Source organism: Canis lupus, chromosome 2, assembly GCF_003254725.2.
Source record: "Canis lupus dingo isolate Sandy chromosome 2, ASM325472v2, whole genome shotgun sequence".
NCBI lineage: Eukaryota > Metazoa > Chordata > Mammalia > Carnivora > Canidae > Canis > Canis lupus.
In genome coordinates, this window is record NC_064244.1 from 29,364,497 (window position 1) to 29,389,928 (window position 25,432).

The 25,432-nt window shown below is 39.9% G+C and overlaps 1 long non-coding RNA gene across 1 annotated transcript; it reads left to right on the forward strand.

Annotated features, from left to right (window-relative positions):
• Positions 1-738: 738 nt before the first annotated feature.
• Positions 739-24,907, forward strand: LOC112658966 (uncharacterized). Its single transcript, XR_003136062.2, has 3 exons — positions 739-1,008; positions 24,187-24,339; positions 24,438-24,907. It is a non-coding gene; the product is annotated as an uncharacterized LOC112658966 (long non-coding RNA).
• Positions 24,908-25,432: the final 525 nt, after the last annotated feature.

Below are 25,432 nucleotides of genomic sequence, written 5' to 3' on the forward strand. Positions count from 1 at the left end.
GTGACCGTTTGCCTCGTTTTTTTTTTTTTTTTTTTCAATTTGCTTTTCAAACCTGAGCTCCACCAGAGCACCTGCTTTCTGCCCAAATTCCCACCCACCCCTAGCAATGGGGAAAATCAGGGAGATTAGTAGGTGTGTGGTGATATGTTCACTCTGAGTTTTAAATATCATAAATATTTTCCCCTATAGTTCATATTTTCTACTTTAACTCTGAAATGTAACTGGGCCATGAAAATCCCAATTTTCCCCTAAACAGAAGCTCTTAAAAAACTTTTTATCATTGGTTAGGAGAATAACAAAGGATCGTACATTGTTTAATCTATTTGGGTTTCTTTTAAAATGAAAAAAAGTATATTTTCTTGGAAATTGTACAATATTCTGAGATAATGAATATTCACCATTTTAGTAAATATATCACATAAGTATTGATTCATCAACTATTCCTTCATTTATTTGTTTTATGACCTCTTTGTCTTGATTTTTGGCACCATACTTGCCATAAAATGTGTTAGCTTCAAATAAATTTCTACAGTGTAAATACTGAACTCAACAGACCTGTATTTTTCCTTGAACTTAAAAACATTATAAAATTACAAGCTTTCTTATAGCAACAGGAACAAAAAAGAACACTAAGCTTTTTCCCATTGTTTTTAAAGTTCAAGTTACAGAGCCATCACTCAAACATCGGAACAATGAGGTCAGTGTATTGGCTCTAATCTGGATGCCTTGGGCTGAGTGGATCAGCCAGTGACAGCAGCATGGCCTCTGACTCAGCTGCCTCTGTGTTCAACTCTTTTCCTTTAGATTCCTCTCCAAATCATGGTAAAGATGTCCCCAGCAGCTCCACACTACATGAACCTCAGTACTCATTCTCCCAGAGGGAGACTAATTCTCTCCTGTGCAGTGTCCATATTAAACTCAGGTATATTGGATTTCTAAAATCATGCTCTCACTCCTGGACTGTGGAAGGGAAAAACTTATCATCGATCTGGATCATGCCCATTCTGTGTGAGTAAACTTGGATGCACTTGATCAGGGGTGGGGCGGGGGGATAATTTTCAAAAGAAACAAAAGGGGAAGGGATGCTGGGCAAAATGAAACATTTGATGACATTTTAGAGGCAAAATAATTTTGTAAAATACTCGTTCTGTTTATCTCATTTGCCTGGGGAATTCTTTGACTCTCTGGTCACTTTGTAAGTAGTGGCATCAGCAAGAAAAGTGCATTTTTTTTCTATGGCTTATTCTAAAGCCCTGCCAATACTTTTGAAAATAATGATCAGTGGGACATTTTAAAAGGAAATTTCTCTAAGTGATGCTTCTCTCCATCCCTTATATTGACCTTCACCAAGCTTACTTAGGTTAATCTATGTATCATACATATATATGTGTATACGTAAGTATATGTATTTTGTATGTGTATATAGATAGGTTAATCTATATGGTGATTCATTTCTTTAATGCTGTCATATTATCAATTTTGTCAGTTATTAAGATTTGTACCAGAACCTAATACTAATTGCTCTTGCAAGAGGGACAAGAATATGCTCTCCCTTTTTAAGATTTTATTTATTTATTTGAGAGAGAGAGAGAGAGAGATAGACAGCACAAGAGGAAGAGGCTGACTCCCCCTGAGCAGGGAATCTGACACAGGGCTCAATCCCAGGACCCTGTGATCATGACCTGAGCCAAAGGCAGATGCTTAACTGACTGAACCACTCAGGAACCCCCCAAAAACAATCTCTTCAACAAATGGTGTTGGGATAACTGGACAGCTACATGCAAAAGAGTGAAGCTGGACCACTTTCTTATACCATGCACAAAAAGAAACTCAAACTAGATTAAAAACCTAAATGCAAGACCTGAAACCATAAAAATCCCAGAAAAGAGCACAGGTAGTAATTTCTCTGATATTGGCCATAGCAACATTTTTCTAGATGTCTTCTGAAGCAAGGGAAATAAAAGCAAAAATAAACCATTGGGACTATAGCAAAATAAAACACTTCTGCACAGTGAAGGAAATAATCAACAATCTAAAAGCCTACTGAATGGGAGAAGATATTTATTTACAAATGACATATCTGATAAAGGTTTAGCATCCAAAATATATAAAGAACTGGGGAATGCAAAGTGGTTCATTGTAGAAAACAGTACAGAGGTTCCTCAAAAAGTCAAAAATTCTACAATCCAGCAATCTCAATACTGGGTATTTACCCAAAGAATACAAAAACACTATTTCGAAGGGAAACAAGCACCCCTATGTTTATAGCAGCATTATCTATAAAAGTCAAGCTATGGAAGCAGACTGAGTGTCCATTGACTGATGAACAGATATAGTAAAGGTGGCACACACACACAGTGCAATATTACTCAAACATCAAAAGAATAAAATCTTGCCATTTGCAGTGACATGGATGAGGCTAGAGAGTATAATGCTGAGCAAAGTAAGTCAGAGAAAGACAAATGCCATGTAATTTCATTCACATGGGGAATTTAGGGAATAAAACAAATGAGCAAGGGAAAAACAGAGAGAGTTAGAAGCAAACCAAGAAACAGACTCAACAACAGAGAACACACCACTGGTCACCAGATGGGGAGGTGGGTGGGGCCCAGGGGAAATAGGTGATGGGGGTGAAGGAGTGCACTTGTGATGAGCTCCAGGATATGTATAGAAGTGTTGAATCACTACATTGTCCACCTGAAACTAATGTACACCATATACTAACTATACAGAAATTAAAATAAAACACTTCAAAAACTTTTTAAGAACTGTAATTGCCATTCTTAGCAGATAGATTATCTTCCTTGTTTAAATTACATTCTAGCAGCTTGCACACAACTGTAGAAAGATCTCTCATAATGGAAGAAAGAGCTCAAACTAGTTCCTGATCACCCTCCAAACCTCTCCTGTCCTGACGTTTATGCAAAGACAGGTTTGTGTTATCTACATGGGCCCACCATTAAGTCTTGACAGTCCATGTGCATAACTTCCAATTTCTCCTACTGCTATCCCCTTCAGCTCTAGTCCTTCGGTTTTATGAACCATCAGAGGCTCGTAAGACAACATGCAGTTGGCCTTTGGTCTTTCTGCCTGAACAAAGCCTGCACCACTGGCTTCACTTGGAGTGCATAGGAAGACAGGTACATTATACTAAAGTCTGAAGAAACAAGCCCAAAGTAGTTCAGATAACTGAACATTTTCCCAGAGCAATGCTCGATCCTTTCAATACCAGACCCCAAGTGAAGAGATAAATAACATTCCAAGACTTAAGTGTTAGCATCTTATCTGTGTGCACAGAAAAACACAGAAACTTCCACATGTCCAAGGGAAATTCTAACAACGCAACAGCATCATGAATCTGTCATCACAACTTTGAAAATCTGTAGAGTTTTTGTACCCGGTAATATAAATGTGTGTGGGTATCAACACCTGTGCACATAAAGAAATTAATTTCCATATGCATACATGTATAGGTTTATATGTGCTCATGACAAGGGGTAGAAATATGACATAGATCATTTTCTTTGGAAAATGCCATAACAGACAGCAAACTAGTGATGCCTTTGTGATTCAGTGGCTCCTGGGATTCCACAGGGTGGCTGCCCAGTGGGCAGGGCACCAGTGTTCCGCCTTCAGTGGCCAGGTAGGAAAGGACTACTTGCAACAGAGAGAAATGCCAGTCAGAACGATAGTGACTTTTGTCCTCATTAAGAGTGTGTGAGGGTTTTCACAGCTCCACCCGTTTCCTGTTTAATATGCAGTTTGGACATTTTGAGGAAGAAATCTAATTTCAAAATTGTCTACATATGTTTAACGACAACCATCATGCTGTTTGAAAGCACATCACTCTGAGTGACATATGTCTTGTGTGCTACTTGCGGTAGGTCCAGAGATTTTTTTTTTTCCCTGAAACAATTTTCTTTCAGCAGAAAATATTATACTGTTTCTGAGTAACTAGACAAGTTACCTGCTATAGAAACTGTTTGCTATAGAAGCTAACTATATGGGGATCCCTGGGTGGCTCAGCGGTTTAGCGCCTGCCTTCGGCCCAGGGCGTGATCCTGGAGTCCCGGGATCAAGTCCCACATCAGGCTCTCTGCATGGAGCCTGCTTCTCCCTCTGCCTGTGTCTCTGCCTCTCTCTCTCTCTCTCTTTCATGAATAAATAAATAAAATCTTAAAAAAAAGAAGCTAACTATATCACAATGTTTGGCCCTGCACATTTATATAAAATCGATAGGACTGATTCTTTTTTCTATCCTCTTTATAAGTAAAAACCCAACATATAGAGAAGTATTGCTCCCAAGGCTTTCCCTTTCTGCAAAAGCTTCAAATGGGCTTTAAAATTATCCTCTGAGCAACTTCAAATTTGTATGTAAAGGCACATGCATATGGTATATTCTTATCCTACCCAAATCCAGTATAACTTTCAGAGTAAAAACTCCCACCGCTCTTCAAACAAGAAGAAGACCAAAAATAACTTGATGCCATTTATCATTTGTGTGAGTTCTCAATACCAGGAGCCTTCTAGACTGAGGGAAATTTCCATGAAATTCCATTGTATGCCCATGTGGTTGGAACATAAGGATGAAGGGAAAGCTCACCCCAGATCTTTGGCCCTCCCTACCATTATGATAGGATTCACTCCATTGAGAGTCAGGGAAACTGGAAACTAAAGAAAAGAAAACTCATGGTGTTGGAAAGCCAGCACTGAATGGGAATCAGAGGTTAAATCCCTGCTGTAGGGTATCAGCAAAGTAGGCTACCCATCATCTTGTTCATGTATATTTATGTCTTCCACCTCCATCCATGAATCCACAGCCACCTCATCTCTACTCTGCAAAAGGCACTGTGCTCATCCATACAGGAGATGCCAAGAGGGGTGGAGGAAATCCTGTTCTCATGAAATTTATGGGCTAGATAAGAAGATACAGGTACAGCCCCAGTGCTGTGTCAGCATTTATAAAGCTCTTCCCCAGCCACTCCTGCTGCCGAGCACACACATGGAATACTTATAGGATAGTCACTTGCCAGCTAGTGGAATTATATATACCAAGAAAATGATGTAGATATTTAGTGATATTATTTCAGAGGTGTAATATCCAAATTAATTAGTGTAAGAAGTCAGGTATGACCTAGGCTTGATGGGACAGATGTGGGACTGATTGAAGTGTGAACCCCTCTCAAGTGCCTCCTGTCACCCCCATCTCTATCAACACCATTCACCACTGGTATTTGTATTTCTAGAGCCCTCTGTAAGGCATTATTCTGGAATGGTTCATTTCAGGAAATAATAATGGCTGGTTTTTAGGTCTGTGAAGTTGGTCAGTTTGAGTATGGATGACCATGCTTTCCATGTGACCCCATACAACCTGACTATTTACCTAAGAAGGCTGAGCAAAGAGAGATGGGCTGCAGAATCCTAGCTTTTAAAGCTTTGCAGGGGCAAGTGTAACACAATAAGAAATATATATATATGCATATATATGGTATTAATTATATATAATATAAATACATAAAATATAATAATATATAATATATATCTGTGTATATATAATACATATGTATTGATCTACTATGTGTATATATTTCCTGGGTGACAGAAGCATCTTTTTCTCTCACGAGGCAATGCTTGGTGGCCTCTTGGCTAGGGGCTGGTTACCAGAAAGCCCAAGCCATGATGAGAAGCTTGGAAATTCCAGCCCCACCCCCATCCTCTGGAGAGGGGAGAAGGGGCTAGAGATTGAGTCAATAACTGATCATCTCTACATGACGAAGCCTCCATAAAAATCCCTACACTGTGGGGTTGGGAGAGTTCAGGTTGCTAAATGCTTCCTAATGTGAGAGGATGATGTACACCAACCCCACAGAGACAGAAGCCCCTGCACTCAGGAGCCTCCTGGAGCTCACCTATGTACCTCCTCATTGGCCTGTTTGTCTTTATCCTTCACTGTATCCTTGGTAATAAACCATAAATGTCAGTAAATTGTTTCTTTGAGTTTTGTGAGCATTTAGAGCAAATTGTTGAACCTGAAGAGGGGGGATGAGTTGCCCACTCAGACAGAAGTGTGGGGACCATGGGGACCTTCTACTTGAGAATGGTGATCTGAAGAGGAGGCACTGTTGTGGGATTGGCCTTCCCCGGTGTTCTCAAGGCTAACTTTGGGCGGTTCGATTTGAATGAAATTGTAGGACAGTCCCTTGGTGGATGCAGAGAATTGGAAAACTGCTCGGTGTGAAAAACTCATGCATTTGACATCAGAAGTAGAGAAAGGGATTTTCCAATGTTCAGTAAATATAGAACGGTCCAGCCACATTTGTCAGAGTCCCTGAGAGGGGCTGATGTGGAAGGTTCCCAGGTGGCCTCTCCAGGTTCCTGGGGTCTGTAGGACCCATTTTTCATCACACCCCCTCTCAGCACTGTCCTCTCCCTACTTCCTCTGCACCCCACTCCTCCACCCCGAACTCTACCTGTCTTTCCACCCTTCAAAAATAGGCCAGCCTCAGGGCCTTTGCACGGTAGCTCCCTCTGCCTGGACTCCTGTTCTCCAGGCATCCTCAAGTGCTCACTCCTCACTTCCTTCAGGCTTGGCTGAGACATGACCTCCATAGAGAACGCTCATTCTGTCTTCCTCTCAAAAACAGCAGATGGCTGCCTTCCCCCTTTAATGGCAATTATTGAAACCTGACTGCATATTTTATGTCTAACATCTATATGTTTATTCCTCCTCTGTCCTCTCTGCTTTCTACACTCATGAAACCTTTGTGGTCAGACATTAGATGTTTCCACTGCTCTTTTCATGTACACTGCCTGGCACATAATGTTCTCTTGAAAATATCTGTTGAATGAGTGAACTACAGGCAGGTAGGAATCACAAATCATCCATTGTGTGTTGTGTATTTTCCTGAAGCATTTTTTAATGCTCAGGATCAGGAAACTAGGCAAACAATGCTCTTGCCGTTTGCTTTTCTCATGGGGGAGACAGTTAATTGAAATCTGTGATAAGTGCAGCAAATCCAACCCTTTGAGGACTTCAACTGGTTCATTCTGTGTACTTTGTGTACTTTGTTCTTGGTGAGGCTACAGTGAATTCAGCTAGGCATCCGAAAGGACATTGAGTGATAACTTTAAGGCAGGGCTATTATTCTTAAATCCATGGGGATGACTTTTAAACTGGATGGATCTACTCTTCTTATGAAAATTTTTTTAATACTTCCCTTGGTATTCTCTTCTCCTGCTTTGGTTTTCCTCTGAATTTCTAAGTCTACATGTTTTGTCATTTTGGGTCCCTCCCTCCAGGGCTCTTGGTCATCAGAGGTTATCCTTCCTATGAAAAATCCCTAGATAGGGAGTTCTGTGAAATATTTCCCAGTGCACTATAAATAGGGACAGCTGGCTTTGGTTCCCAATTCCTGCTCTTTTGTTTTCCTACATTTTTTTTTTTTTTGGAACTGTAAAAAAATCTAGCACGTCTAGATGTGCTATCGCTTACATTAAAAGAACATAAAATGTCTTTATGGAATGCCAGGAAATCCTAAAATTAAAATTAGATTATTGTATTTGTGTTTTTGTTCATTCACCCAACAGATACTCACTGTGTCTCTGACATGAGTCATGCAGTATGTTAAAGTGCTGGTGCTTTGAGATGGACGCGGGCAGTCCCTATTATAAAGCAAACCATTGTCTGGATGTGGGTGGTACTCTGTCCTCATTTTCCTCTTTACTGGAATGATGCAGGCTGAATAGTCCCAGAGACAAACTGGTCATTAAGTCTGCCTTCTGCCCCTCCACCAAGTCATTTTGTCATGTTGCCTCCATGTAACTTCACATTTTTGTCTTTTTCCCTCCCTGTTCATTATCTATTTTTTTAATATTTTATTTATTTATTCATGAGAGACACACACAGAGAAAGGCAGAGACGTAGGCAGAGGGAGAAGCAGGCTCCCCGCAGGAAGCCCGATGCAGGACTTCATGCCCTGAGCCAAAGGCAGATGCTCAATCACAGAGCCACCCAGGCATCCCTCTCTCCAGCTCTTTATTGACACACTCTTCCTTCCAGCCATCTGTGGAAACAATCCAATAATTCATACACGTAGTACTGGTCAAGAAGGTTGAGTTGCACACCTGTAGGTATGACCATTACTATGCATCCCCCATAGTGCTACCCGGGGTCCCAAGGTGTGAATTTGTAGTGATGGAAAATTGGGGGTTTCTGGAAGACTGCCACATAAAGTAACTTCAGAGGAGGAGATCCCCACCCTAAACACAGTTTACTTCTCAGGCCCTTAGTGGAAATCTCTCTTTGTGAACCAAATAATTATTTTCTCATTGAAAACCTGAGATAAATGGGAGGTATTGCAGTCCTAACAGTTATTCTTAAAGACACCGTCTATCAACACCCACCTCATATCTTATCCACAATGCTGTTTTCCCCTTTCTTCAAAGCATTATAGAGAGTCTCTCCTCGATTTCCACAAGCCAAAAAGATTACTGAGAATGCTCTGAAGTACAATCATAATAAACAAAAATATAAAAACACATAAGAGGTTTCCCTACTAAGGTAAATCCACATGGGATAAGGAAGAGATTAAAGCTTTCAAAAAGAATATTCATGGCTTCTTATTTTCAGAGAGGGAGCTGAATAAGAAACCTCCCCTATAGGTAAGGATACAGCTGGACCCTCCTTCTAAGTAGAATAAGCAGGCAAGGGCTGGGGACGGGATGGAAACAGTACAAAGCCCCACCACGCTTCACCTTTGCCGCTCCCCGCAGCTGAGCCTGAACATTCATTCCTCTCTCTCAGTTACGCACCAGGAGGCCAGGACATGTTGATGTAAGTAGCCCCTCATACCTGAGTGTGAATTACAGAGCCGATTAAAATTTTAAGAAAGGCAAGACTAAGTACAAGGATATAGGTTATTGGAGGGAAGGATGCTCCCCCGTGATCTGGGAGCTAAGACTACAACAATGAAGATCATTAGAGAAAAAAAAAAAATCACTCAGAAAAGTTGATTCAGACTCGTTCGAGCAACAGCTCAGTGAATATATTCATGATGAACTATGCTAATGCTCACTCAAACAAGAGCTAGGATGACCCACATGGACGTGCTTGTCCTGTGCTTTCTGAGTGATGAAATCATCCCCCTTCTGTTGTCAAGGTATTAGCGCTTACGTTCAAAATGGGCTAATGCCCATCAGGCCATTGCAGTGCATTAGCCAAGTGATGATTACAACCTGAACACAGACGCTATACATTTTAGCATACATTATTCAGCTAAGATGAGTTTTAATCCTCATGCATCCTGACTGTGATCCAATAAAAGTTTAATGGCACATTAGAGTAGATGCTTTAGATTTATTCCTACAAATATCAAAGCGAGCCTTGGTTGAATGAGTCTGTCCATTAACTTTTGGGGACTTGAAAGGCTTCTGTGTCTTATATGATGGCTCTGGTATTTTTGTGTGTTTATCAGAGAAAAGCAGTTTCCGTTGGAATTCCTGATGTGAGTTTGTTTGCTATTGGCTTTAAAAATGCTTTTGCTTCTATTCGCACGGGGTACAGGCAGACAAATGTGTGGCTGTCGGACTGTAGTTCCAGTGAACTGTTCCCACGCAGGGCTCCTACCCAGGCCCCATCTCACTTGCCACAGGTGCAAAGGCTTTAAGACTCTGAAATTTTCTTTTTGTGCGTCAGTCCAAAACTATTTCATGACTCCCTGATTGTTCCGACATCCTTCCTCCTTGAAAACAGATAATTTAAGAGCTTTCTGAAATCTTTATTATAATCATGGCTCAGGTAACTAAGATAATGAAAACATCCCCTAATTTCTACCTGCCACAGAATGAGTCTAATCTTCTAATCTACAGCATCTGTCTCCCTGCGACCTACCCCGTGCTGGCTGTGGGGGACACGGTCCAGCCCTGGGACAAGTTCCAGCTCACCTGGCAGTCAGGTGTCAGATTTTGTTGGGGGTAGTTTCTGTGGTCGCAGATGCCAATAGGCATTGGGTGACATGCAGCCCTTCCAGGCAGGGAAGGCAGGGCAGGGTGCAGAGACGCAGAAGAGCAATATATATTGCATTTTAGACTTTATTCTCCTGCCCTCACACCTGGCCAAGGTGGCTTAGGAAATATTATTTCACCAGGTAAAATTAGAAGCACTTGGAATCAACTTGTCAGATCTAAAAAAAATTTAGAGATGGAATCAATTAAGCTGATGTTTATTTCCCATAATTAACCCATCATTAAAAGAAAACAGGTAAGGCAGATATTTTTGGCCTGGATTAGCTATATGTTTACCTTGGTTTGCTAACTCTCTTTGTACTCAAAATATTCTTAATACCCTTGCCTCTGAAATATAATGTATTGGGTTGGCTTTTTTTTTTTTTTAATTCTGGATGTGAAATACAGAAAGAAATCATATAACACACATCTCTGTCCTGCAAAACTTCCATCTTATTCAATGTTCACTATTTCCTATCTTATCATATTGTTATTTTTGCATGCTTATCTTTATTGTGTTTCCCGACAGAAGGGTGCATGCCGGAATCAGTTGGGACCCTTCTATAGCAAAGAGCAAAGCATATAGTCAATAAAACTATGTGCTAAGCTCTGAATACATGAACGAATATAACATTCAAATTGTAAGCTTAATTGTGACACATTCTTCTTGTCACGATGTCTTGCTGTTGTGCCCATCCCTAAGGAATTGATCAGAGATGCAAAGTATGGCAGGTTCCAACACCAGCTTGGAAACTCCTTTCCTGAAGATAATTCCCTCTTGGAAAGCCACAGCATCTGCATCATCCACCTGTATCACTTATAGGTAAAATCCAAGTCGCCAGAGACACACTTAATTATCTCTTTGTTAACCGTGACATGTGGTGACTCTACACATCCTGATCCCGATATTTTTGTGAAATTAATTCAAGTGACCTACGGGCCTTTCAGCAAAACCCAAAGGAGCAAGGGAATGAGATTTCTAAAGGAAAACCATATGAAACAAAAACAGTTTAGAAATAGTTAACAACATCTATTCAGCTATCTCTTTAAAAATCAAACTCGGAAAAAAAAAAAAAACACCTCTTACATTTTTTTTTTTTTAGTTCAGATATTTTAGGGGAGAGAAAGTTCCATAAATGAGCTGAAAATTCACATGATGTTTTGTGATGCCTTCATCTCACCGTAAAAATATTCAAGAGAACCAATGTTGCTTAAGCTATTTCTTCTTTTTCAAAAGGATGGTCTTTTTTTGCTAAAGGTCAATGAAAAGCTCTGTACCTGATTCCTCTGCCAGCCTCGAGCATGCCCTCAAGGCAAAATTAGGATGGGCCTGTGAAGTCACAGCAGGGGTAGGAGTGGGGTGGGGGGGACCAGAGGAGCTTCTCACTTAATGAGAGCCTGGGTTCTGACCCCTGTGGGTGAGTGCTGGGGGTGTGCACGCTCAGTCCTTCCTGCAGCTGGGAGGTGAGGGTCTTCTGTTTTCAGATGAGGATGCGAGGCTGAGAGCCCTGACTCACCCCAGGGCATAGAGCCCCTTCACGGGGACCCAACCTCCTGACCTGACCTCCTGACCTCCTGACCTTCACCCCATCTCCCCAAGGTGTTGGGCATCTTCAGTCTCTCAGCTGCTTGTTCTACATGGAAAGATGTGGCAAAGTAATTTCCATGGAGCTAAATGACTGTCAGCCGCGCTGTCTTCCCTGGTGTTAACTTTTACCCCAAGGAATACGCTTCTGATGATCATTTGTGTCGGGGTTTTCCCAAGAATTTATGATTTCATACTAGCAGCAACCTGTTTTTTTGTTTTGGTTTGGTTTTTGTTTTATTTATTTTTTTAGCAACCTGGTTTTAACTGTTCGTTGGCTGTTAGGCTCTGTAAGTAGAAAATACTAAAAAAGCTAAAGATTTGAAAATTAAAAAAAAAAAGAAGAAGAAAATAGCTTCCCCCCACCAAACCTTTACAGGGTAATTTATAATTTCCTGCTCTCTTAATTCTTACCGAGTTTCCTCCTATATTTCTTTTCCTATGTGAGAACTTTAATATCTGCTGATGATAATAATAGATATTACCAATCTTTAATAATATATGTTAATTATATATGTTTATATGTAAACATATACATTTAAACATATATATAAACACATAAATATATTCAGCGCTAAAGTGAAACGTATAGATCAGTCATTTTACTGCCCTGAGCCATGTGATTCCCTTGTAATAAGTTAAAATATAAAATTCCATTACATTTCACTTTTACGCCTCTTTCTTTACACTTTCTGTTCAGGTTTTTGCAAAGCAACATAGAAATGGCTAATAAACAAAATGTTAATTCTGTTTGTGATAAAGCCATTTTATTCCAGGTGATAAACTAAGATATCAGCCATTAAAATATTTCATACTTAATAGGGTTTGGGGTAGTATCTACATTTATGAATGATATTTGACAATGAAAAGGGACTTGGAAAAATAAAGGATTGTAGTTTCCTGGTTACTAGAATTTACAAATACAGAGAGATCAAGTAGCGTAACCAGAAAGAAAGCTCCAGAATTTCATTTTTGGGATAAGGTGTTAAACGTGATTCAGACTTTCTATTGATTTCTTCTCTTTTATTTACTGAGGGGAGGAGATGGGAATGCCAGAATTCAAAAGTATAGTCAATCAATAGTTTCACTCTCCTATTTATCTTTTAATTCTAGAATATGAGAAATAATAAAAAAAAATCATATTCGTGACTTTCTCATGATCTAGACAAGCTTAAGGAAGAGGAGACAAATAAAACAAAGCTGGTCTTCATCTGTGGCAGGCAGGCAGGAAATCATGGCAAATGGTGATGACAACTCAGTTTGGTTTCCTTGTCCAAGCAAATGCACAGCTCTAGGAGCTTCCCGCCTCTGTGTGGGCTTGGCCAGGAGTCAACGTGAGACTGTGAATGAGCATCTTCATTCTTTTGTACCTTCATGTTTCCTCATCTGTAAACACTGAGCATCCGTCTCCCATCAAAGTGATTTCTTTTATTGTTTTTAAAGATTTTATGTATTTATTCCTGAGAGACACACAGAGAGAGGCAGAGATAGATACAGGCAGAGGGAGAAGCAGGCTCCATGTAGGGAGCCTGATGTGGGACTCGATCCTGGGACTCTGGGTTCATGCCCTGAGCCAAAGGCAGATGCCCAACCACTGAGCTGCCCAGACGTCCCATAACTTCTGATTCTACGTTACTAAACAGTGAAATGATGCTGGAGGATGAACTGGGTTCTATATAAGCTCTTAAATATTATTTTTGCAAGTTGACACAATATCAGTATTAGAATTACCTTGAGATGAATGGATAATCAAAAAATGTGGTTGTTTTTTGTTATTGAGGAGGGCTTTTGATTTGAAGGGCCTTTTTTTGTTTTGTTTTGTTTTGTTTTGTTGGCCTTTGGATCTGCTTTTCCACCTTGGCTCTATGCACCTGACAAACGCGCCATCTCCATTCCGTGGTTCATGCTCTGAGGGAGGAGCTGACTTCAGCTGCCTGGCTTCTCTGAAGGAAAATGAGCATCAGACACTTGGGGAAGGGGGGGTGCAGAGAACTTCTCAGAGGTGTGACAGGACTCCAGATTGGTTTCTGATTCACTAATTCAAACAGGTCCTTGGACTCTAATTAACTTCTCCCCAGCCTGATATTTTCCTCATTCACCAATCACAAAGGAATGATTATAGAGCTTTACAGGCAACAGCATCCATTTAAACTGGCTCTTAAACAAGGATTCGAAGGAAGTTTGAATCATCTCCACGAACAGGGGTCATCAAATCTATCATAAACTGTAAAACTATAGAAGCTGCAGATGATACGTGTTTTCTTTTTCTACGACGTTTTTATTTATTTATTTTTCTTAGGGAGGTAGTTTCACTGAGTCCTAAGGAGACTTCGGGTCATTCTTGACATATGGAAGGGTAGATGTCTTCTTCTTCAAATAATTCTGGGTTCTTTTTACTCTTTTAGAATAATTTTTAGATGCATGTGTGTGATTCTCTGAAAGCCATTTAAGAATTTTGATTAGAAAAAAAAATTTTTGATTAGAACTTCAAAAACAATGTATGTATTTGTCTTCTCTTCTTGCCTTCATTTTGTGTGTATATATATCATATATACATATATAAGTAATATATATGTATATATAAAATATGTATACATTTGTAAAATATATTCAAATATTTTTCCCTTCATATATATATATATCTGTTTTATTTTTTATTTTTTAAAAAGATTTTTATTTATTTATTCATTAGAGACACAGAGACACACACACAGAGAGAGAGAGAGAGAGAGAGAGAGAGGCAGAGACACAGGCAGAGGGAGAAGCAGGCTCATGCAGAAGCCTGACGTGGGACTTGATCCCAGGTCTCCAGGATCACACCCTGGGTCAAAGGCAGGCGCTAAACCACTGAGCCACCCAGGGATCCCCGACTGTGTGTTTTAAAGCCTTAATTCACAATGTGATGGTCCTTGGGGATGGAGCCTTTGGCAGGTAATTGGGTTTGGATGAAGATGGGCATGGAGCCTCCATGGTGGAACTGGTGGCCTCATAAGGGGATGAAAGGAAGGGACTACAGGTGGCTCCCTCTCTCTCTTCACCACGTGAGGACACAAGTTGATATCTCTCTGCAAACCAGGAAGAGGTCCCTCACCAGGAACTGTATCAGATGGGATTTTGATCTTGGACTTGCCAGCCTCCAGAGCTATGAAGAATGATTGCTGTTGAAGCTATCTAGTGCTTCCTGATTCTGATGTAGCTGTTTCAGCTAAGACCTTGGGGGTATTATTTTTAAAAACTTATTTATTGGTCCTTTAGAGTTTTGGGGTAGCTATTGTGAAATATTTGTTTAATTAGATTATTATTACATCACAATTGATTTTTTTTGTTGGTGTGTAGTAATATTATTTGAGTTCTGATCTTGTAGCACAAAGCTTTTTGAATATTCTTTTTTGTTTAATTATCTATTCTCTTCAAAGCTCATTGAGAATGATCCTATGGTCAATGGCAATAATAATTTTATTTCTTCTTGGATGAGCTATTTCATGGAATGATGCTCTGTTTGTATTCCCATTAATGCAGGCCATTCAATAAATTGGTCCCAGAGTGTGTTCATTTCCTGAGGTGACTATAACAAAGTACCACAAACTGGGTAGATTAAAACAGAAATTTATTCTCTCACAGTTCAGGAGGCCAGAGGTCTGAAATCAAGGTGTTGGCAGAGCCCTTCTAACCCCCAAGGTTGTAAGGAAGGATGGTTCCCTGCCTTCTTTGGCTTCTGGTGGTTGCTGGTAATCTTAGTTTATGGTCCTATAAGCCAATCTCTGCCTATGACTTCCCATGGCTTTATTCCTTGTGTGTGTCCATGTTCAGGTTTCCTCCTTCCTATAAGGACACTTGGATCAGCGACTGCTCTAATCCAGTGTGAACTCATATTAACTTCATCACACCAGCAAAGACCTTGTTTCCAAACGAGGTCACATTTGCAGGTTCCAGATGGACATAATATGTTTTTGAGGTGGGAATACTATTCAACCCAGTAGAGTCCACTCCCTGGTACCCCAAAATTCATGTTCTCTCATGTGCAAAATACATTCACCCCATCCCAACATCTTCCAAAGTCTTAAGCCATTCCAGCATTAACTGTAAATCCAAACCTCATTTAAATATTACCGACTGGAAAGAGTTCCAAATCTCATTAACCAGATTACCTAAATCAGGTATGGGTGAGACTCTTGGTATGATCCATTCCGGGCCAAAATTTCTTTCCATCCATAGAACAGTGAAACCAGAAAACAAGTTATTTGCTTCCAAAGTACAATGGTTGAAACAAAACAAAACAAAACAAAACAAAACCAAAGCACAATGGTTGGACAGGCATAGGATAGACACTTCCACTCCAAAAAAGATGAATGGAAGGAGTAAGTTGGGGAGGAGGAGGGCACTGGTCTAGAGAAAGTTCTCGACCCCCTCCAGGCAAGTTGCTGAGAACCATCCTCTGTAGTTTGATGCTCTGTCCTTAGGGCTCTCCAAGAGGGTAGCTCTGCCCTCTCTGGCCTCTGGGGCCACAGCCCGGGATGTCAAACAGACCAGCACTTTTAAATGTGAGCATCCAATGCAGTTCCTCCTTGGACAACCTGCCCGAGAAGGTCGATCGGATCATGAGTCACACTTGTAGTCTCTTTAACAAGTGGTTTTCCAGTCACACCCTTGGCCTTGTTTCTAGAGCATGCTATCTGGAAAGACAGAATTTTCCAAATCATCAAGTGCTGGTTCCTTTCCACTTAATTTAATGGTCCATTGCTCAATTTCTTTCTCTCTCTCTCTCTTTTTTTCTTTGGTAGCATTTTACTACAAAGAGTAAGGAGGACAGGGGTCACATCTTCCAGTTTTGCTTGGAAATCTCAGCTAAATGCTCAAGTTCATTGATTACAGGTCCTACTTCCTACCCAGGGGCAGAGCACAATGTGGCCAAATTTCTGACAGTTTGTAACAAGGTAGCCTTTCTTCGAGGGTCCGGCAGTGAGCTCCCCGTTTCCATCAGGGACCCTGTTTAGGGTTGGGGTTCCCTGTTGTTTCTTCCTTGTGCTGAGTTGTTTCCTGTGTGGTAATTTTTTTTTAAAGTTCATGTTGAGTTGCCTTTGTTGTTCGATGCACCCTGTGTTGTGGGACATTTGTACAATTTTTATATCTGTCATGCTTTATTTTATTACAGTTCCCATTGTTTGCTGATTGTATGCAATAATACAATTGATTTCTGATCTTTTAAAATTAAATTTGGGATTTCAGTAGTTGTTTTGTAGATTTCCTAGGCTACTTTGTGTAAACAACCATAGTGGTGCTTCATTTCTTCCTGATGGTTTGAATTTTGCCTGGTACAAGTCCTAGCATCACACTGTCTTTGTCTCCTTTTATCTGAGATTGTCTTCATTTTACCTTCGTGTTTGGAGAATATGTTTATTGGATGTAGAATGGTGGTGTGGCAGTTTATGATGTTGTGCCACTGCCTTCTGATCTCCAAAATTTCTGACAAGAAATCAGAAAAATATTTGCACCATTTTTTTTTTTTTGCATATGGGTAATGTATCATTGTTCTCTAGCTAATAAGTCAATCAGAGAAAGACAATTATCATATGGTTTCACTCATATGTGGAACATAAGAAATAGTGAAGGGGACCACAAGGGAAAGGACGGAAACTGAGTGGGAAAAAATCAGAAAGGAAGACAAACCATGAGAAATTCTAACTCTGGGAAACGAACAAAGGGTTGCAGAAGGGGAGGAGAGTGGGGGGATGGGGTGACTGGGTGACAGGCACTAAGGAGTGCACTTGAGGGGATGAGCACCGAGAGTTATACTATATGCTGGCACAATTGAATTTAAACTAAATATTTAAAAAAAACCACTATTTCTTTGGTTTTTAGTATTTTGACTATGATGTGCTTACTCATTTTATGCACACCCACTCTTGTGATTCACTGAAACTCTTGGTTCTATAAATTAGATTTTTCATCAAATTGAGGATTTTTCAGTCATTCTTTTCAATAGTTTTTTTATGTCCTGTTTTCTCTCTCCTTTGCTTCTGGGACCTAGTTACATGTATGTTGGGAATTCAGATATTATTCACTTCGGTTTTCAACCGTCTTTCTTTGTTCTTCAGATGGAAAAATATCTATTGATCTGTTTCCAAGTTTACGGACTCCCTCCATTGTCAACTCCAATCTGCTGTGAAGCATATTTACATCATATACTGAGTTTTTCATTCTTGCAATTGGGACTTTTTAAATATCTAGTTTTCTGATGAAACTTCTTATAGTTTTACTTATTGAGAGTATATTTTCTTTTATGCCACTTAGTTAAAATAGGTAAAATAAAATCCTGTCTGCTTATTCCAACCAAGATATGTTCATTTGGGAATTGGTTTCCATTGATTATCTTTTCTCTGGAGAATGGGTTAAGTTGTCTTTTCTTATCTGTCTGCTGAATTTGTACTATTTCCTGAATATTCTAAACATGTAAAGAGTCTGAGTTCCATTGTATTCCTAAATGGAATGCTGATTTTCTTAGTTTCAACAGATAAGGAATTATCTTGGACTCATAAACATTGTCTCTTTGGTGCAGCTCCAAATTCATTTCAAAATGCTCTGAGTCTACCCTATGTATGCATGGTTCAAAATTATGCAGTCAGTTGGCCAAATTTCTTACATAGGATTTGGTGCTCCATCTCTCTGGCTCTGTTCTTTTTGGGGTATCTTCCTTACTTTCTAGTGGTAATGATTATTTCAAACTCTCTCCTGTAGTTTTGAAGGCCAGAAAAAGTATGGATTTTCCACCAATGTTTTATCCTGTAAGAGCTGAGTCCAGCCTGACTCTCAGGCTTAAGCCATTAAAAAAAACAGGAAAATCACCCTAGGCCATTCTTTCTTCTGAATTGATTCTCTACTATAATCTTCCTGCTTTTGTTCACTCTGCTACCTCTAGGCAGTTTTTAAAAAATTTATCCAAGTTTATAGCTGTTATTTGTGGGAAAATTGGTCTGGCAGGAGCTTCCTTGGCCATGCCGAAGTAGAACACATAAAAAGTGATTTTGCATTTTCTTTGGCTTGAGCCACCAATTATTTCATCTAGCCAAAATATATTTTCTCTTAATTTACCAGCTTGGGAGTTCCACAACCCTTTGATGATATTACTTTGGACTCTATATGCGTAAATATCAGAGTAGGATTAAATTTCTCACAAAAAGTATGTTTCCCCCCAAATCAGAGTCCCATGCAAATGTCTAGTTCCCTTGTAGTATTTCTGGTCCTGTTTGGGGAATGTTTCTATTTCTAGAGCTCTTATTATGAACGGCATTCCTTTAAGAGTCTCGACACTGGACAACCTATTTGAAGTTCCCAATCTTGTATATGTTTAAGACAGCGGACCGTGTTCTTTCCTCATGTGCATGTTAAAACATCAAACACTATGCACACTTCTTTTCATAGCTGGGAAACTATCATCCACCTAGGAGATTTTCACAATCTTTACTGGACTGAAATAAATAGAAAGGCGTGGAAATAGTTATTAAGTCTCACATAAGAGACTCCTTGATCAACGAGCAGGAAAGATGGCCACAGCTTGATGAAGGCACTTGGAACGTGATAGGATGACTTATTTTCTGACTCTACCAGACCAAAAACGTTTCTAGGTCTATTAGAGAGACAAGTCTTAATCACATAGAGTTTACAAATCTTGTTAAAAATGATGGGACATATGCAATGTTAGAATCACTACCCTACTCATAAGTGACTCTCTGAGATGACAGAAAGAATGAGCCAGAATGGCAACCAAATGTGTGTTATTACTATGTAGTTCATGAGAAAGTGATAATAGTTTTTGTTGCATGTTTTGATTTTGTGTAAAGAGAACCAAAATATGATTTTTATGTAATAATGAAAAACTTCTGGAGACATCAATTGATATAAAATTGTTTGCAAAATCAAAATCCTTACCAGGAACTATTATAACATTAAAAAGAAAGTTCTTTGGAAGCAATGACTCACAAAAGAGTGACAAGTGCCATATGCTTAAATGCTGAATCATGCCAAGAAAATCTCAGTGGTTTGGAACATTATTTTTACTACTGGTTTAGCGATATTTTTGAAAATCCAAATATATAATTAAAATGGCTAAAAGCAATACATTAAAATAATAAGTAGTTTAGACTTTTATTGTAAACAAGCTATATTTTGATAAAAAAATTCCTATCTATTATTTTCCCAAAAACTCCAGACAACTTGTGTGCTCATTTGCTATTTATGTTTTCCTAATAATTTACATTCTGTATTGAGTTACAGTCTGTGGCATTAAGAATAAAGATTTTGTCTCTGGCTGTTATCTAAAAAGGCAAAAAAAAAAAAAGTAGTATCTATATATTCTTATACAGAAAGAGTATTATAAGAAGTCCCTCAAGCTATTTCAATCTTCATGGAAGTTCAGATAATCAGGAGGTATATTTATCATTAGCATTACTTTTATTTTTTTTTATTTTTTTATTTTATTTTTTTTATTTTTTTATTTTTTTTTTCATTAGCATTACTTTTAAAACCAAAGCACAATAAAAAGAAAAGAAGCAAAGATTGCCTTTGAGTCCAGGTTCTATCAATCACTAGTTGTGTACGTGTGGGCCTCTTATTTAAGATCTCCATTTTGTAATTTGTAAAATACAAGTTCTTTCTATTAGCTTCTTCAAAAGATTGTTGGAAGTTGCAAATTATACAATATGTGTGAAAATGCTAGGCACGATATTAGGATACGGTGGTGGAAGCTCCAGAAATGAGAGTGGTTTTAGGTTTTTATTTTATTTTTTACCCTTTTCTCTATATTCACAGTTTGTAAATTTTAAAGACATTATAGTTTCCAAAGCAATCGTGGAATTTTATAATACTTTTGATTCTACTTTAAATGGGTCTTAACCACAGGGTTGTTTGAACAGTGTGGTCTATTAAGACCAATCATATTAAAAAAAAAAACTAACAAAATACAAGTTTGAAATCTCATAGTGAAATGTACTAGCTAGGAATTCAAAGAGAGAGAAATCTACTGGGAGAAATGACTAATCTAAGTCATTTTGATGCAAGTGGTATCTGAAAGTAGAAGAGAATAGGCCACTCTTATGTGCCAGTAAATATTTTTTTTTTAAGATTTTATTTATTTATTCATGAGAGACATAGAGAGAGGCAGAGACATAGGTAGAGGGAGAAGCAAGCTCCAAGTGAGGAGCCTGATGCAGTATTTGATCCCAGAACTTCGGGATCATGGCCTGAGCCAAAGGCAGATGCTCAACCACTGAGCTGCACAGGTGCCCCTGCCCAGTAAATCTTATCCAGGGGATAAATTGTGCCTTTACAATTAAACCCAAACTAGCTTGCTCTGCTTGTGATCAAAAGAATCATGACAGTGACTGCCAAAAATGTAGGTTTTCCAACGCGATGAATGGAGTGTGTTTCCAAAAGAATGCAAGTGCCACTTAATCAAATTGAGGACTTCACATTTTCAGGCACTTTGTTTCCTATGATTCTGATAAATTCAAAATAAGGAAATTGTTTATCAGCCGGAAGAGATGTGGCCACAGGGCATTGGCGTGGATGATGGACTAAGGACTTCAGGAAATCTTCTCCTCTATGAAAGCCATGAGAACATTGGCAACAATGATCAGAATAGACTTTTTCAGGGATCCCTGGGTGGCGCAGCGGTTTGGCGCTTGCCTTTGGCCCAGGGCGTGATCCTGGAGACCCGGGATCAAGTCCCACATCAGGCTCCCGGTGCATGGAGCCTGCTTCTCCCTCTGCCTGTGTCTCTGCGCCTCTCTCTCTCTCTCTGTGACTATCATAAATAAAAATTAAAAAAAAAATAGACTTTTTCAGCGCTCAGGAAATTAACCAAAGACAACAATCCAGGGAGTGTTTATTAAAATGACAAACAAACAACGAACTGCTTAATCTTGGTAGGAACAGTGAGTCTTGTGGAGTTTTAATATAACTTTTCCCATTTCCCCTTCTGCTCTCTCAGCTGTGCGGTAGCCTTGGAAACAACACACAATCTTGGGGAAAACCGGAGCCTGGCAGCCTCCGATGGCACAAGCCCAATTCCCAGAGAACTGTCATTATTTTAACCGTCTGTGGTTCCCAGAAGACCCCACTCATCAGTCTTGTCTTCATCTGACCTGACTCTGAGATTACTCAGAACAACAGTGTTTTGCAGGGCATTTACTGAAATCAATCAGGCAACATTTTCATTTGCCAGTGGCTCTAGATGGTTGGTTTGCCTACTGATGGAGCATGCCCAGCAGTAGGCAAATCAACAAGGTGAAAAAAGATAGCTGGAGAAGGTATCTTGAAGGGGTGTCTAAGGCTCTGGCCTGTTCCTAGGAACCTGGAAGGCTACGTGCATGCATGGAGCCCTGCTCATGCCCAGAGCTATGCCCAGGGAAGACCTAAGACATGTAAGCTCCCACGTTTGATTGACCCCAAGATTCTTCTCAAGGACAAAGTGATGCTGAGGCGGAGTCTTGAACACCAGCATAGAGCTGATGGGCTCAGTGGAGACTTAGAGATGTACTGCGTCCAGGCATTTAAGGAAATTTCTCTTGAATCATTTGCTGATCACTAAGCCAACTAAAAAACAGACAAAAGATACAGACTCTACAGAACTGGTTCTAAAAATTCATTAACAAGGAACTACAAACACTTCATGTGTATGTGGATCTGATTTCCAGTGTTGACATTGCATTATTTAAAATTCCCCATTTTTCAACAAAAGCCACTATATGTGCAAAGGAATAGGTAGGTCTGACCAATACAAAGGAATAAAAGCAGTCGCTAGACCCCATTCCCGAGGAAGCCCAGGTATTGTGCTTAGAAGGCATAGGCGGCATTCACAAAAGTGCTTGTGCACCATTGGATGATGCCCCTCTACCCCAAATCCATGCCCATCGAGAACTTCAGAATGTGAGCTTATTGGAAAACGGAGTCTTTTCAGATAGAACTACCTTAAGTTACGGTGAGCTCATACTGGATTTGGGTGGGATCAATGAGTATTCATAGGACTCTGTTCAACACCAGCAGAATACACATTTTTCTTTTTTTAATTTAAAGGTTCTACTTATTTATTCGAGACATAGAAAGAGAGAAAGAGCACAAGCAGGGGGAGCAACAGGCAGAGGGAGAAGGAGAAGCAGACTCCCCGCTGAGCAGGGAGCCCAATGTGGGGCTCAATCCCAGGACCCTGAGATCATGACCTGAGCCACCCAGGCGCCCCTAGAACACACATTTTTCTAAAGAGCAGATGGAACATTCTCCAGAATAGATCACAGGATACGTTGTAAAATGAGACCTTTTTTAAAGTTAAAAGTACTGGAATCATGAGCTATCAACTCAGATCACAGTGGAATGTTATTAAAAACCAGCAACAGAAGAAGAATTAGGAAATGGACAAATATTGTTGAATGTCTAGAAAAGGCAAATCCTCTCTCTCTCTCTCTCTCTCTCTCTGTGTGTGTGTGTCTCTCATGAATAAATAAATAAAAATCTTTAAAAAAAAGGCAAATCTGGAGAGATGGATGTTTCCAAGGGGCTGGGGGCAGGGGGTAGAAAGGGGCATTGCTGCTAGTGGGTTATGGGATTTCTGTTCTCTTATGTGAAAACATTTGGGATCTACACAGTAGTGATGAATGTACAACTTTGTGAATCGGTATACTGAGAACCACAGAAGCGTACACTTTAAAAATGTGAATTTCATGGTATATTTTAATCTCATTTTTAAAAATGTATGAGAAAAAAAGGCATAGCCACGAGACAGAGAACAGACCTCATGACACACACACATGCTATAAATATATATATTTTATATTTTTACATATCTATTTAACAGGAGCACTTAAGGCTAGGAATGGACTAGACACAGGGACTATTTTCACAGGAGCAGTACAAGCTCACTTCCTGCATTTCGAGCAACCTTGATTTTGTAACCAAACCCACAACGGCATTCATTATATAATTGTCTGTTTAAAATATACTGATTCAGTGAAACCAGTGAGTCTTTAATGCCTGCTCATTTACGTGGTAGTCATGAAATCTCACCCAAAGACTTTCCAGGCTGAATCATAACAGGATTTGACATATTTGGGCAATTTTTGACATACTGTTCACATCACCTCATTTCATCCCCGCAACAACCCTTTCAGTTAAGACTCTTTTGTTCTCATTTTCTGTACTAGGAAAGCCAAGGAACAAAGCACTTAGGGGTCATAGGCAAGATACCCTGATAAAGCATTGAGGGAGGCAGGAGCCGCCTCCTAATCCCCATTCTGAAGTTACTGCCAAAACACACCGAAGGGAGAACTCAAGCTAAGAAAAGTGTCTGTTAATTGAAGTGCTTAGTGAGAACATTTCTCCTACCGGCTTACAAAAATCCTGCCAATACGTAGCGTCACTGTGTTGAATGAAACGTTCCCTCTGCGTTACTGGTGATGCCATCCTTCTTTGAGTGGTTTGAAGGACCATTAGTCTCTATCAGGTTACACTGGGGCAAAGACTTCATAAGCGTCCCGTTACTTTTTAAACAGACGTTTTAAATCTGGCTCGTTCGCAGATTAAAATCCATTAACACTGATCTCTGTTTGTAGAAAATACCAGGACACCTGGAGAAGTCATTATGAATAAAAATAGGTCTGTTCCTCAACCCGATTCCTTAGCAGGGGCATTCAAACATCAACAAGGACACTGCAAATGCCCCATGAAACCTGACCTGGGTTGGTGATGGTGTCCCCAAGTGACAGGTAGGCGGATGGATGGGGACATCTGGGAAAGCCTGGAGCCCTATTTACGCTGGACTTCCAGCAGCTTCTATAATCAGTGCTTTCTCTGTGCCACCTAGATTTACTTGGCTGCGCCACCGGAATCTCTGAGTGGGAAGTGAAGGGACCCAGCGTGTGTCTGAGAGCTCTGTGACTGGCTCAGCCAACACCACCCAGGGAACAGTGCCTGAAACCCAACCGGCCTCGAGTCAGAGGTGGGGAAGCCCTAGAGATGTGTTCCCATGACTCACACTGTGACCTGCAAACAGCCAGTGGGTGCAATGCCTAGGGAGCGTTGACTTAGCACGGTGACTTTGCCCCTGCCACTCCTGGGTGATTTTGATTTGGACTGAAACAAAACACAGACGAGAACAAAATGTGATGAAGAACTTGCCCTTTCTCTAGAAAATCGAGGCCTTTGCAGAGTCATGGGTTAGCTTCCTTAAGCTGCTCTGGATGCTTGTGTTTACAGGGAACATGAAAATCCAGGAAACTCGGGCAGAGCTCATAAACGTGGTGGAGGAAGAAATAAAAATAAAATAAAATTAAACTGCGTGTGTGTGGGGGTGGTTTTAATATAATTGTAGTAAACATGTTAATTTGTGCCATTCTTTCTTTTATTTATTTTTTATTTTTTTAAATTTGGGCCACTCTTAAACAGAAAGGTGTTTTACATGTTGCTGAATGAATTCTTTCAAGCTTTTCCTGAAAAAGACTGCTTCAAGTTAAACTTCTTTAAAAAACTATTTTATTACTTTTTTAGAGCGGTTTTAGAGTCACAGCAAAATTGAGAAGGTACAGAGATTTCCCATATGCCTTCTGTCCCCAGCCCCTCAACATAGCCTCCCCCTCTATCAACAGCGCCCCCCGCCCAACATGATGGAATATTTGTTACCAAGGATGAACCTATGCTGACACGTCATCATCAGACAGAGCCCATGGTTACCCTAGGGTCGCTTTTGGTGTGGTACATTCTATGGGTTTGGACAAGATGTTTGGTGACCCGTATCTACCATCAAGGTATCACACGGGGTGGTTTCACTGCCGTAAAAAATCCTCTGTGCTCTGTCTTCAT